We start from the raw sequence: 15,040 nt of genomic DNA on the forward strand, positions 1-15,040 counted from the left end.
CTGCACAAATCCAGAAATGGTACATTCTTCTGTGTCTCAAGTCATTACATATAAGATACAGAAAAGATGAAATAGGAAATTGAGTGTTTTAATGAGTTGAACATGTGAGAAAATAATTTCCTTGTGAGTACTGAAAATCCCTGAGACATGTATTTTAGCAGGATGTAGGCAAGTTTTCAATCTGTGCATATATGTGGCTTTAAAAAAATTCAGTTTCATAATGCAATAACTACTGTAAGTTATTTTCCTGGCACCTGTAGAACATACTAAATCAGATTAGAGTATTTTGTATAATTATAGGCTCTATGTGTAAATATCCAAATTAATACTTAAATGGACTCCATCAACACTGAGTGCATTTTCCTTGATGACATTGGAGATGAGAAACTATAAACAAAAGCAGAATTTGGTCTCAGTAAGTAACCACAATTTTAGTATAATTTCTGTGAAAATTGTTGATAATTTATTTTCAAACCACTGCAAATGTTCATTAATTTAACAAATGTTAAATATTCAGAGTAATTTGCAGTTGGCTGAGAAAACCACATCAAAACAAAGCAAAACTTGAAACTTCAGGCATCCAAAATTAGGCCTTTGTGAACTCAGACCTTAAAAAACTCTGGAGCTAAGTCATGACTCAGTAGACTTTTTATGTTTCAGTTTCATCATAATTTTGCAGCTCAGGAACTGCTGTGAAACAATTTTCCTTCCATCCTCCCCATGTCCCTGCTGTCAGTCATCTTTGCGGCATGCTAATTTTCAAGGCTCCAGTCTGTAATGCTGTGTCCAGACATTGCATTACAGTCCAGCCTCTCTGGCGTTTCTCTCAGGCCTCCTTGGGGCACGTGGAACTTCTTCACATTTCTTGTCAGCCAGCAAATACTTTTTTTGCTGCTAATTCCTCATAAACCTTTGGGCAAAATTAATTCTTTTTCAGTCTGCTCTAAAGCAGTGTATAGGCTGTTCATTTGGTCCAACAGATAAGCAGTTAAGCTTTCACTTGTGTTGGCTGGATTTGTTATGCATAACTTGACTGAGGGACAGACAGTTACCCATCCCTTTCTCAAGTTCCAGATACTCCTTGCTGCAATTAGGTGCTCAGAGCCTGTGATGCAGGCAGTGATTTTGAAGCACTCTTGCATTAATCGTGAAGGCAGTGGCCTTCACATAGGTTGACCAGAGGAGGAGAAGGGAGCTCAGCTGTAGTGGGCTGTTCTAATGCAGAAGGAAGAGAAGTAATGGGATGTTCTGGGATGTGTGCACCTTCCTCTGTTAAATCTGATAGGAGTCACCGTACAAGAGACATACTGCTTGCTCTCCTGAGGTGGGAATGTGGAGTTGAGAGAACTGGATCTGGCCTTCATTCAGAGTTCTTCTGGCACATGTTTCTGCTGGGAGCGGGTGGCTGACAGTAGCTGGCTCTGAAGTTTGCCTCTGGGTCTTTCCCAAGCCATGAGTCTTGGTGCCTAAGGATTGAATAGCTAGAAAATTCAAGGTCTGATGTTCTCGAAGATTTAAAGATGGATCTATGCAGACAGTTTCTAATCTCTGACTATTAAGTGGTCATAGAATAAACTGTATTCCACCTAGGAGCTGTGATTTCCACTCAGCTATTGCAGCAGATAGGTTGTGCAGCATTTGGTACTGCTCCTGTATATCTTTCCTCAACTGAACTCCTAGTTATGTCTTACAGACCTCTCCAGCAGTTAAAAAAAAATTGCTAACTCTCGGGTAAGAAAATGGATATGGAGTTGTTGGCATTCCTGAGACTCATCTGAATCCCATCAGGGACAAGAAACATTAAGGCTTACTGCAGAGTCATATTTAGATGTTATCCCTACAAATAGTAGTTAGCTCATCCATTTTATTGTCTTCAGCCTTTAACCCATAAAACCACCACCAAAGAACAAATTTATCTTTTTGTAAGCCATCTCACTGGATATAAAAGCTCTCCAGTTCAGGGTCATGACTTCTGCCACCTCAGTGGAACCTGAAAGCTTAACTACTCTTTCAGATTTTAAGCAGTGGTTGCCAGTACAGCTCAAACAGCTCTGAATATAACCTTTTGTTTGTGGTGGCAAGACTTTATTTTTTGCATTGTTCTCGATCTTATGCTGCTTGAATTTTCACTTTCTTTTTGGCCTGTGTTGATCTTCTGTGGTTCTGCTTGTGACCTTTGGACTGTGCAGCAACAATGCTTGCTGATTATCTGATATGCTGTTCTAATACCAAGTGGCACATCCCATTCATGCTTTTACGTGTTGCATAAACAACAACAACAAAAAAAGAGGGAAAAGGATCTTAGATCCAAAACCACCATAAAAAAGTAGGGTTTTTATGATATTCTAGGATGAAGGATACCAGGTGTGGTTTTATTGGCAAAGTGGAATAAATTTTCCTTTACAACATTTGCTAACTGCGTGAAACCAAGTTTAAGACAAAAATTAGCAATGTACAATGGATAAATGGTCTCAGCATTTTGCAGATGTTCAACAGCATTGACACTGTAATGTGTTATACACCTTTCCTATGTTAAGCATGTTATGCATTTCACAGTCACAGAGGTGCTTGGCAAGTTACAGAGATCTAGAGTTAATTGCAGACCCATACAGATCTGCATGAGCTATTTCATGTCTCCATGGTAATCTTTTGTTTGCCATGTCTTAATATTAGACTCTTGTTTGTGATTAAGACTGATCAAATTGCAGACAAGTGTTGGTCTAGTACTTATTCACATTACAGTTCTTGATGGTTTATGTGCCAGAAAATGTCTTTTGCTAATCTCTCCCTAAAACTGCTTGGCATTGGTAGGTAAAAATTTGTGTCTTTGTTTTTTCTGTAAAAAGAAAAAGGAAAAAAAAGGACAGCATCACAACCATCCATGATAGTTACTAATAACAACTTTCGTCGTCTGAATTTTCAGCTATAGCCAGTGCTGAGCTTCCATTTGAGTATAGTGAGATATCTGAGACAAAGTTACTGTTGTGGTCAGGTCATCCCTATATTATGGTCATTTTTGTAGTCTTCAGTGGTAGTCTCTTTTGATGCTTCAGAATATCATATTGGTTTTGCTCTAGCAGACAGGTTTTAGAAAAAAATTCAGTTTCTGTTTTCTGAATCTCTAGTTTAATCCTGTTATCTCTGTCTTGTTTAGACTAAAGTTATGGCTTTATGGAATTTCAGTTAGCTGAAAGCAGTCACTTTGTCTTGAGTTCCTTGAAGTTTCATATATCATCTTCCGTTAACATGGAATATGATTTTGCACGGACTCTTTTGTATTAAAAACCAGATAGCTGATATAAATGTAGTTTGTAAATTCTTTTGCCCTTGATATTTTCATTGATTCAAACTAATTAGTTAAAGTTACTATAAAGTTACTTTATGGTTCATAGGAAAACAAGAAACGGCAGACGGAATTGTTAGTAGAGAATTCTCACTCAGAAACAGCTGGTAAATTTATTATTAAAATCCATAGTTCCTATCTATTTCTAGGAAGATGGAAAGGCACAAATAGTGCTAATAATCTGTAATAATTTGAGATACATTTATTCCTAGCTAATATTTAGAAACAGTTGAATTGTAGTACATGCAGGTTTACTAGGTACATTCAAATAAATTGACCTGGAATATCTAGCAGTAAGACAGGATTGTTGAGAACACTGAGTTTTGTAGCCAGTGTTTCAGAACTCACTCTTGTATTTTTAGTGCCTCTATTTTTTAATTCCACTTCAGAGGCACCTCGTTTTCAGAAAAAGGGAATTGTCTACTCTTAAGAAAAAATAATCAAAATGTAATATATTTATGAAAGGGAATGTGCAAAATGGAAGACTTTCTCAATTGCAGATTACATTACAAAATGCAAATTGTCAACTGTAAAATAACAGTATGTGTTCACTCTGACCTGTCTTGAATTAAGTTTTGATGTGACATTTTTATGACAGCATGCCACTGGTTCTAACAGGAGTTTTGAAATAACACAATGCTTTAGGAAGGTTTTCTCTTTGGAAGAAGGTGTTACTGTGCTGACTGTTAAACAGATGTAAACAGATTAAAAGAAATACTAAAGCACACTCCATTAAAACTCAGTTAAATAGTCTAATATAATTTTTGTTTAGTAACCTCAGTGCCCATGTGTCAATTTAAATAGGCACTTGCATTGAAAATTTAATTTGCAGTATTTTCAAGCAAATACTTAACTCCTGTGGTGTTTGTGGAAGAACAGCATTGGCAATGTACTAGTGGTAGGCTATATTTAATACATTTTTTATTAGACAGTTAATATAGCATGAAAACTTGTAATTCATTCAAATGCTGGATGCTTTAACATTTGACATGATTTCTGCTTTATCACAATCGTAATCAGTCGTTTTCATAAGAGTACAGAATGTAATATTTTAATATTACATTTGACCATATATTATTGTTATTAGACATGTTGATGTTAAACCAGAAGCTGTATCTGTGTGAAATGAAATCAGTCTTGGTCCATTGCACTTCCTGAGTCATCTTTTCTGATGATAGAGGAGAAAGAGATATATATTTTCAGGCATAAAAGCTATTTGTTTGTACAGTGATGTCATTTACAAAGACTGATTTTTTTAAATGTGCTTTTCTGTTAATTGAGGTGAGACCAACTCAGGATAGAACTCAGTCCCTTGTGGAAGTGTGTTTTAAGTGAGTTCTCTGGTCTTGGCTGAATGTCACTTTTCTAAGCTGACTAGAATACATCTTTTTTACTGTGAGCGAAGGGAGCAAATGTCACAACTACATGTTGAGCATACTACAAGTGTAAATACAGAATAAGTCCATGAAAGAGTATGGTCATAGCATAAAATACCTACTTCGAAAAGAAACATGTTAGCATTGTGTCTGTACGTAGTTGCCCATCTGTCACTGGTACACAGTGTTCTGTAACAGCCTGCTAGTCCCTTAGTGTTACAGTATCAAACTTTGTAATCCTTACCCTCAAATTTCACCCCAGTGCCCTGAGAGTAATCAGCAAGGAACACCTGTATTGTTGGAAATTCTTTGAAGGCTGATCCTAATTATTTGCTGTGGTGCTCATTCTAGATCCTGTCATTAAAATGTAGACTATTTCAATGGAACTGGCCCCTGGGGATAAAGTGCCTGGGTTTCATTACTGCAGTTCCTTTTCAAATAAGCAAGAGAAACTCAATGGTAACACCTGATAATGCTTAGCGAGTCGCTCTGTAATTCTTTCTAAGCATGAGAAGACACACACATCTATCCCTGCTGATGTGTGTTGGGTTTAGTAGGTTTTGCATATCAGTAATAAAAATGAAGTGGAAGCTTGAAAACAAAATAAGCTGGTGATTAGACTTGCTTGCATTTTAGTAGTGTATATTTCTACCTAGTTGCAGGTGTAGTTAGATGCCGTTCTTATCTGTTATGTTTAGAGCTCCACAGAGATGCTTACAGAACAGGAACATAGGAGGAGTACTGAACTCCTTGGACAGTTTTCTAGGCAAGCTGGATCTTTCAATTTGTTTCACCTTTATCTGCCAGAAGATTGAAATGTGCTGCGAAGTTCCATCTCCCACAGCACTACTGTGCTGAGCAAGCTGTTGCACTTGCATGATAGTAGTGAAGCAGCAGGTTATTTATAATGACAAGTTGGTGAAAAATCACATCGACTACTATGAAAACTGCCCATAGAAATCAAAATTTGACCTCCAACAAGCTGTCAGAGCAATCTCTGATCCTTCACTTTAATCTTCTCTTCTGTGGATCACTGGATACGTAACAAAAACATATGAAGTGCAAACCAAATCTGCTAACTAAATCCCTGCTGTTTGCTGTGCTGCTTACTTTTGGATTGGGAGTGTAGCTAATAGTTTCAAAGGTTGCTACATATTTTTCTACTTTATCTTGCTCGAGTTACTAAATGAAAGGGGAAGTTAAAATGCATGTGAGAATTTTCTGTTGCTCATAAGTGCTATGTCATCTCTGTGAAAGGCCATTGGCATTACAGCTCAGTGCTGAAGCAATGATGTTTATTTAAGAGGATTGGTGGCCAGAAATAAGCCACAGTGTCTAATCAGACACAGGCCCTGCCTGGGCACTGTGCCACAACGTTTATTGCGTGTGCATTTCTCATAAGCAAAATGGCTACGTACTGAGAAGGATGGACACGAAGTCTGGAAGAAATTACGGTGCAAACGGCAGTTCTTAACTTCCTGAGGAGGATTTAAGTGTATGTAAATATACTGGAGTGAACGAGACTTTGTGACTGTGAGTTACCGAAAGCCAAATGGGGAATGTCTGTGGATGTGTGAGGGCTGAAAAGGAAGAGCAGTATTTAGATCCTGCCAAAGCTCCCTTAAGCCCAGCTAAACATTCCCCTGGAAGAAAATATTTCAGAAGAAAAAGGAGAAAGAAATCGACTGAGGAGGGACCAGATTCAATACAGGTTAAAGAAAATGAAGAAAAAAGCCAGTGTGAAGGGGAGATTTCAGAAAACATCAAGATTTGTCCCAAGGGTGTGGGATTGGCTGATTCCTTCCACCGGAGAGTGACAGTGGCTGGAAATGCTTTGCCTGTGAGTACAGATCTTTCAGCTGATCTCGTTAAAGCAAAAGTTTTACCAAGTGAAATAAAGAGCAATTCTCTTTGTGAGGATGGTTTTCCTGGTGATCAGAGGCTCACCAAATCTGATGAAACAAAGACATGGTTAAAGGAACAAGACAAGAGGAATTCAGAGAAATGCTGTACATGGAAAAGGAAATGCTCAGAGGATGGCAACCGGAGAGAATTGGCATTCCTGAAGAAATCTAGTGGTCTTTATTATGGAAAAGCAGCCAGTTTGGATTCTGCCATTCACTTTCTAGGCAGACGCGAAGAAACTGGATTAAATGTAACTTCCTGCAGAATTGTTGATGATGTCCCAGAAATCAGTAAATCTGAAAAGTTGTGTCATTTTCTTTCTGAAAGCAAAAGTGATCCACTGCTTGAACAAAAGAAGGTTTGTTCTTCTGATGCTGTGCTTTCTGAACTGCCAAAAGAGAATGCGTTATTTAGCATTCCACCAAACAGGAGCAAGGTAAATATTTTAGCACAGTACATGATATTTGAAAGTTAGCTAATAAGTACTGCAACAGTATTTTAATGTTACAAACATATCTCCTTTTATCTGGGTAAAAGGCTTATATACAGACAGAATGTATTACTTGGTCTTTTTCACAAGTTAAGTAATACCTCTGTACTTCAGTAGTATTGTTGTTTCCTTATACTGCTTTTCTGTCTGTAGTTTGGTTTATTTTCTGGTTTAGGAAGGAGATTGTCATGTTACAATGATTCTGGAAGGTGGAGTTAATTTTGGAGAGTTGATTAAGTTCACATTCAGTATCTGCAGTAAGTTTTCTTATCAACTCTTGACAGTCTTGTAATTCCTTTGGGTCTTATGTCAAGGAAAGGAGTATTTCTAATTCTTTTCAGTTATAGCCAATAGGAACTGAAAAAAGTTAGAAATATGTAGACAACTTGAAATAGAACAAGTGAACATAAATCGTATTAATGCTCTACCTCTAAAAGATCTTTCCTGCAAAATTATGTAGATGACCTATTAACATTTATTATTGAAATTCCATCTTCCTCTGAGGGTAGGACTATTTTCCTTTTACAATAAAATAAATATGAGCTTACTTGCAGAATATCTGAAGGAAAACAAGTTTCTGTCTGTTGATATCCATTCTTACTGATTCAATCCATATTACCTGTTCTGCCCCACTCATCTTCAGTGCAACTGAAATCTCTAAGTGTGGATCAAATGCCAATACAGGATCTGGTTCAAAACTTATTTCCCTTGCTCAGCAGAGACTTCTGAGCTTTGAGCTGAGTGAACAGAGGGAATGGACATATGCCAAAGGTGCTCTTTTGAGCAAACGGCAAACTTCACTTTTGTTGTTTATGTCATTTACTTTAGTAACAGGAAACGAATTATACTTTCTGAGCTTAATTTTTAAATACAGATAACACATCCAATTACAACACACAGTACACAGTAGTACAAGTAGCCTTGTAATACACACAGAGATCTTTGCCCTGTTAATACTAGCTGGAATTCAGGAACAGCTTTGATTTGAATGTCTTTATTGAATATGAGGCTTTGTCTGTTGAGCCAAGCATGACCATTTTTTTCCTGTATAATCAGAATAATACAAATTCTAATATTGCTGCAGTTATTACTCCAGTCAGGCATATATCCCATGTTACCACAGGGGAAAGATGGGGAAAAGTGAGGCTTTTGTTGAGCAGCTACATTAATATTGAGACTTGTGCTGGTGATATCTAGAAAACACTACATAATGGTACAAGTATGAAATCTACTGACAGATCAGGCTAAATTTCTGAGTTGCTGAAATGTATGATTTTCAATACAGTTTCCTTTCCTCACCTAAAATTGCGAGTATAAGTAAGTTAAGAGCACCTGGCTTTGATTTGAAAACAAATCCAGGAAAAAGACTGGATTTCAGACTTTAGCTTATTTTACCAAGTCATGACCCCTTTCCTTTTGATACCTGTGAAGAACCAAATAAGTATTTGCATGTCTTGTTTTTCAGTGTAAAACAGTAAAGCTGTTACTTTGAGAAATTCACAAAATCCCTGTTACCAGCCTGAGCTGATACAGAAGGTTTGCAATTACCAATCTCAGTTTTTACCGTTTTCTTTATTGTGATTAGAGAGATAAATAGACTTGACTTTGTCAAGTTACCCATGCTGTAAGGTACTCTGAGCTTACACAGTGCCTCAAACGTGGCTAGTATTTGAAAGCATGTTGGCTTTTCAAAATGAGAGATGCATCAGAGGAAAGTCATTGGTACATTACTGGCTAATTTCCATTATAACAGAGTTAAAATGTTTTACTCTCTGAAACAGCATAGTCCCCACTACTGGAATATATCCTTTGAGTTCCTTTCTGTGGCACATTGTCTTATGTGTGTAAAACAATTGTGACTTTGCATTCAAATAGATGCAACTGCATTTCCTCTATTTTCCTATTGGTGAAATTCAGGTAAACAGCATGTTCTGGAGCTAGATTCCTGACTGCTCACTAGTAGCTTTTACAGTCAAAGTAGCTGTGAATCAAGACTGAAACAGGTTTCCTGCAGCAACATCCCTTAGAATCAAAGAATGGTGGAGGTTGGAAGGGACCTTTAGAGATCATCTGAACACGTCCAGGTGGGTCTTGAAGACCTCCAAGGAAGGAGACTCCACAGTCCCTCTGGGCAGCCTGTGCCAGGGCTCCCTCACCCTCACGGTGAAATAGTTTTTTCTTATGTTTAAGTGGAACTTTTTGTGTTCTAGATTAATCTCATTACCCCTTATCCTGTTGCTAGTTACTATAGAAAAAAGGGATGTCCCAACCTCCTGAAACCCACCCTTTAGATATTTGTAAATATTAATAAGATCTCCCCTCAGTCTTCTCTTCTCCAGACTAAACAGCCCCAGTTCCCGCAACGTTTCTTTGTATGAAAGATGTTCCATTCCCCTGATCATCTTGGTGGCCCTGCACTGGACTCTCTCCAAGCACTTCCCTGTCCCTCTTGAGCTGAGGAGCCCAGAACTAGACACAATACTCTAGATGAGGCCTCACCAGCGCAGACTAGATGGGGAGAAGAACCTCCCTTGACCTGCTGGCCACACTCTTCTTGATGCCATTGGCCTTCTTGGCCACAAAGGCACATTACTGGCTCATGTTCAGTTTATTATCAATCAGGACTCCCAGGTCTCTCTCTGCAGAGCTGCTTTCCAACAGGTCAGTCCCCAGCCTGTACTGGTGCATGGGGTTGTTCTTCCCCAGATGCAGGACGCTGCACTTGTCCTTGTTGAACCTCATGAGGTTCCTCTCTGCCCAGTTCTCAAGCTGGTCGAGATCCTGCTGAATGGCAGCACAGCCTTCTGGGGAATCAGCCAGTCCTCCCAGTTTGGTGTCATCAGGGAACTTGCTGAGGGTACACTCTGTCCCCTCATCCAGGTAATTGATGAAGATGTTGAACAAGGCTCGCCCCAGAACCAATCCCTGTGGAACTCCACTGGCCACAGGCCTCCAACTTGATTCTTTGCCATTAATCACCACCCTCAGGGCTCTGTCATTCAGTCAACTCTCAGTCCACCTCACTGTCCACTCATCCAAGCCACACTGCTTGAGCTTTCTGATGAGGATGTTGAGGGAGGCAGTGTCAAAAGCCTTCCTGAAGTCAAGGCAGATGACATCCACTGCTCTCCCCTCATCTAGCCAGCCGGTTATACACTCACAGAAGGTTATCAGGTTGGTCAAACAGGATTTCCCCTTGGTGAATCCCTGTTGATTCCCCCTGATAACCATGTTTTCCTTCATATTTCTTTCCTTTTCCTTCCTCCCTTCTGAATGATGTTTCAGCACAATGCAGGTAGAAGTGAAAATCAAAATAAAGGTGTAGTTTTGGCTTCTCTATAGGGCATACTGCCATTGTGATATTTGATTGTGTCCTGTTTTGAAACAAGCCGCGGTTTTCATTTAGTATCAGCAAAAGATAGCTACCAGCTGATGTTACTGCCAGTTCTTGGTGGTTATTTGCTTGTACCAAAACCAGTAACTTTTCCGTATCATGTTACTCAGTGTCATTATTCTTCCAGTCTAATTTGTGGTAGTTTCAGTTTCAGTTGATGGATATAAATGTTTTATAGAAAAAAAAATCTAAACTAATATCTAAACATCTGCTTCTAGTGTTGAACTGTTGTCTTGGTGGCAGGTTCCTCAAGTGTCAGTGTTTGACACAGTGGATTTCTTATCTACAGTAGTAATAAGAATAATTAACCGGAAAAAAAATGTATTTGGGTCAGATTAAAGGCAATATTCTTGCCCTTAAGTAAAAAAAAAATAGATTGTTTGTAATGATTGTATTCAGTAGAGTACTTACAAGTAGGCATCTGTTTATTAATGCAGTTATCCTTGCAAATAGTTGTAGGATAACAAGACACCTTCCAGCTATGTTCACCATCCTATCGTAATCTTGTATTATCTAATCATGTAACACAGTTAAGGGAGGGAGTTGATCTTCTAGATTGGGGTTTGCAGGGCAAAGCTGCAGAAGTCAGGAGTTTTGCTTTATTGACAAAGTATTGTTTGCTTCATTGTAACACTTGTAAGCAGGAGCAATTAGTCTTTAATGCTGATGAATGAAGGAGATCTATAATCATTGATGGAACTACAAAATTAGGACTTGAAAGGTTCTGGATAGGTCATCACTGTATCTGAAGGCAAGATAACTTAATGAAAAATTATTCTTGACTGATACTTGTTCTTTTGTGTCTGCCTTATTGTTGGTTTCACATATTTCCCAAGTAATTATTCCAGTTCTTATCAGTCTTTTGCATTACAAAATTTTAGCTGAAAACATATATGCTCATTTTAAACTCATTAGTTCTTTTCCTGTTCCTAGAAGGGTTGATTTATTACGTTTTGCAACGACATTTTGCATATTTGAAGACTGTTGTCACATCTCTTCTTGGTTTTCCCTACTTTAGACTAAATAAACCAAATTTTTCAGTCTTTCCTAACAGGTCACATTATTTTTAGATGTTTGTCATCCTTATTTTTCTCTTTTGATCTGCTTCAGTTGATGCAGTATTTTTTTAAGTGTGTTGCCCAAAGCTGGACTTGCAGCTCCACGGAGTCTTGTGAGAGATGAGTAGGAGCATTTGAATTTATGGCCAAATGGAAACTCACAAAGTCCAACTGTAACGTCTGGGGAGATGACTTCTTGTGGTCACGTGCAAGTTCAAATTCCATTCCTATAACTGTGCTTCCCTCAACATGTTGTCAACAGTCCTTTTCAAACACAACACATGACTTAACTACTTAGCTTAGGTAGAAAATAGCATTTCAAAATCTCTCTGTATTCATGTATTCTTTTTTGGTTTTTTTTCCATTTCTTTGTGTTCTTTGGACTTTTCTGGTTTAGGGATAACAGACATTAGAATACATTTCATTATACATCATACATCTCTAGCCCATTTTATACTTTTGTGTATTTAAGTAGATTATGTCAAGCTTAGACTTGCTTCGAACCATAGGTATAAGATGGAATTGGAGGTAAAACTCCTTACTATTTATACCAAATATTGTTCTTCTGTTAGCATTCTGAAAAATAAATCACAGAAAGCCAGTACCACTGTCAATCTCTTTTGGAAGATGTTCTTTGATATGCTCTGCTGTTTGGACTCAAAACCACATCACTGAAATCAGTGCAAGCAAGAGCTTGAGGCTTTTTAGTGTATGGATTTTGTATACTGCGTAATAGAGAGGAAACTTACAGTCAGAGAAAACATACTAGCAGTAGCAGGAGTAAACAAGAAGAGTATTTAGTGTTAATGAAGACTGATTCTGAAATAGACAGGCTGTGCAGGGAGTTACCTCTGTCACTTTTTCTTGCATAACTTGTAATTCACAGGCTTTGAAATAATTTTGAGAACTGTATCTTTAGGAAACAACTGTTCAAACTTGTGCAAACTTAATAATTTGTTCCATGTTTAGGGAACAAATGCCCTCTAGTAACAGTTTCTATTGAGTAAATGATAAGCTTATGGGATATAAGAATGAAAGGTTCACAGAAACTGTTTGCTGCTCTGTGTATCTGTGTCATATTATTTTGGTGGGAGTAGTATTTCACTTGTTAAGTAGTTCCAAGTTAATAGAGCATCTTGCAAAGTAGAGCTCTTATTTGTAAGCATAAGAAAATACAGCTCTTTGACTCACCATTTCCCTTGGTTTATTTTTATACTTTTAAAATGTGAATTCAGTGTTTATGAAAAAATCTGAAATCTTAGTCTTGGAATCTGAAATACTTAATTTAGAGAAGTGCTCAGGCTGTTTCGGGTCTCAGGCTAATTTTAGTGTTCCTTAACATGTACTGAAATGAGTTACCTCCACCAGTGAAAAGCAATTTCATTTTTTTAAAACCAGTCTAGTCTATTCCTTTTTCTTTTGATAGCCTACTAGAGTGCTGAATGGTGCTTGGAAGAATTTCGGTAGAAAACACATTTGATGTTAAGATAATGAGCTAAATTATTATTTTAGCCACCCAAAATTTGGATTGAAAGCTTGCTGAGTGGTCACATTCAGAAGAAGAAATATTCTCCTTTTGTTTGGCTCCATAGCTACAAGTGTTGATTGTATGTAACAGCAGATTGCCCTCATGTCTGAAATCCCTTGTTTCCAGAGGAATCTAATGTGCATTCAAATATGCTGTGTTTGCATTCTCTGCAGTCTGAAATGTACATAGCCATCGCAGGTCAGTTAACCGTGAAGGAGGCTAAAGGTTTGAGCTTAGCAGTAAGGAACGGCCATTAGCAAATTACATTGTTCGCTTGTTTGCTTAGATTATACCAAAAACTGTGATATTTAAGGATTACATGCAGAGGACTTCCTGAAAATGACAAGGGAAAAATTACAATGTTTTAGGGTTTTTTAATTTTGTATTGATACTTCAGATGACATCACCTCTTTCAGAAGCATTGTCTGGATAACTCGTAAATGGTTGACTTCATTTATATTGTTGTCTGGTTGTTCTGTGATGAATAGAAACTAAAACTCCTAAAAAAAATATTTAGCTTGCTTTCTTGCTTTGAAATACCAAACAATAAAGGTTACCAACAGAAAGGAAACCTTACACTGCAGAAGAGTTCCCTAGATTTTTACCAGAAAATTTTCAGAGAGATTTGGTCTTTTGCTATGTTGGATTCCCCATTGTCTTCACTCATCATGCTGTCTGTGTTTTGTGTGATTTCATGTAGAAAATACTCTGTGGAGGACCTTGATACTTAGAAATTTATAAAGTCACAGCTGCATGTGTTTCTCTTCAGTGCTTTAACCAGAAAGGGTTGTGGTGTTTTTTTTCCTCTCTTTGATTCTTCTTAAAAATGTTCAGCATTGAAGCTGGAGACAGTAGGATGCAAAGAATGGCACCAATCTTCAGAGGTATTTATGGGCTAGTTGAACAGGTAAAACAACTGGACTTTCTAGCAATCGATGCTTCTATCTTTCACTTATTTAGAGCCAGTAGAACTGCTTTCACAACTGTCTTGTGGATACTATCTTAAAAAATAATGTAAATTAATTTTTTACCTGCATTAAGTTTACTTACAGCTTACTGTATGGGTGCAAATGCTCATCATCCCCTAAAATGTGAAAGGTGGTTAAATGGAAATTACATAGAGGACTGCAGCAGCTACATTGTCCTGACGTCTCCAAGGCTCTCACTTAAGCCCCTCGCTTTCTGGTGCTTTCGACTGCCTCCTGTTGGGTATTAACATAGGAACATCAGTAGGAAAGCTACATCTCTGTTCCTGACAATATGTTTTGCATGGCTTTAATGTGAGAAAAACACATGGTTTCTAGTCTAGCCTGTCTGAATTCCCCCAGGAAGAGCCCAGGCAGAAGATAAATTTGTATGTGTAGATTTCAAGGGGTACTTTTTGTCCACCCAGAAATCTTGGTACTATCTCAAACCCTCTTGCCTCTGCCAAAGCATTATTTTTGTAATGTCTGAGCTATGGTACATGAGTCTTTATGTAGTGCCTCATTCTACCTGAGTTCTTCATAACAACAAATATATTGTCTGATGTTTACTTAGGTGGTAAAAAGTGGTCATTTAGGAGAAAGATAGCATGAGATATCACTTTCTTTCTCAAGACATGCCTTCTATTTGTTCTGCCTTGCAGTTCAGATTTATTGAATACAATTTCAATAATATGAGGTGCAAACAATACATGTGCAAACTAGAGAAATGTTTGCTTCCTTTTTTTACAGTGGTAGTTTTCTACACAAACTGACTGAATTTAATTAGGGGAGAATTTAATGTACTGTAAAGTAGTAATTGTATGTAAAATACAAAGTACTTTCCTGCTTTCCCTGACTTGAAGTTGGTAATTCTTAGGTGATACAAAAGCAAACTTTTGGTAGCAGGTAAAATTTTTATTTATAATCTTTCAGTCACTCCTAAAAATACTTCAGAAAGTTTTGTCCTAAACCTACTGTTAT

The 15,040-nt window shown here is 37.7% G+C and overlaps 1 protein-coding gene across 20 annotated transcripts in view; it reads left to right on the plus strand.

The window, feature by feature from the left end:
* DST (dystonin) overlaps positions 1-15,040 on the plus strand; it is a 308,980-nt gene that overhangs the window by 123,479 nt on the left and 170,461 nt on the right. The window contains exon 1 of one of the 20 annotated variants that reach the window (XM_061989547.1): positions 6,900-7,060. The exons of the other annotated variants lie outside the window; for them this stretch is intronic. The gene's annotated coding sequence lies outside the window, so the exon portion shown is untranslated. Of the gene's footprint in view, positions 1-6,899; positions 7,061-15,040 lie in introns of those variants that run through there. 20 annotated transcript variants of the gene reach the window in all.

The sequence above is a fragment of the Colius striatus genome, chromosome 2, assembly GCF_028858725.1.
Source record: "Colius striatus isolate bColStr4 chromosome 2, bColStr4.1.hap1, whole genome shotgun sequence".
Classification (NCBI taxonomy): domain Eukaryota; kingdom Metazoa; phylum Chordata; class Aves; order Coliiformes; family Coliidae; genus Colius; species Colius striatus.